Below are 287 nucleotides of genomic sequence, written 5' to 3'. Positions count from 1 at the left end.
GTGGGTGGGCAGTGATGGGTGTAGGTGGGCAGTGATGGGTGTAGGTGGGGAGTGATGGGTCTGTGTGGGCAGTGATGGCTCTGGGTGGGCAGTGATGGCTCTGGGTGGGCAGTGATTGGTGTAGTTGGGCAGTGATGGGTCTGGGAGGTCAGTGATGGGTGTAGGTGGGGAGTGATGGATGTGGGTGGGCAGTGATGGGTGTAGGTGGGCAGTGATGGGTGTAGGTGGGGAGTGATGGGTGTAGGTGGGGAGTGATGGGTGTAGGTGGGGAGTGATGGGTGTAGGTG

Source organism: Pseudophryne corroboree, chromosome 5, assembly GCF_028390025.1.
Source record: "Pseudophryne corroboree isolate aPseCor3 chromosome 5, aPseCor3.hap2, whole genome shotgun sequence".
Lineage (NCBI taxonomy): Eukaryota > Metazoa > Chordata > Amphibia > Anura > Myobatrachidae > Pseudophryne > Pseudophryne corroboree.
Note: the sequence above shows the minus strand (reverse complement) of the source record.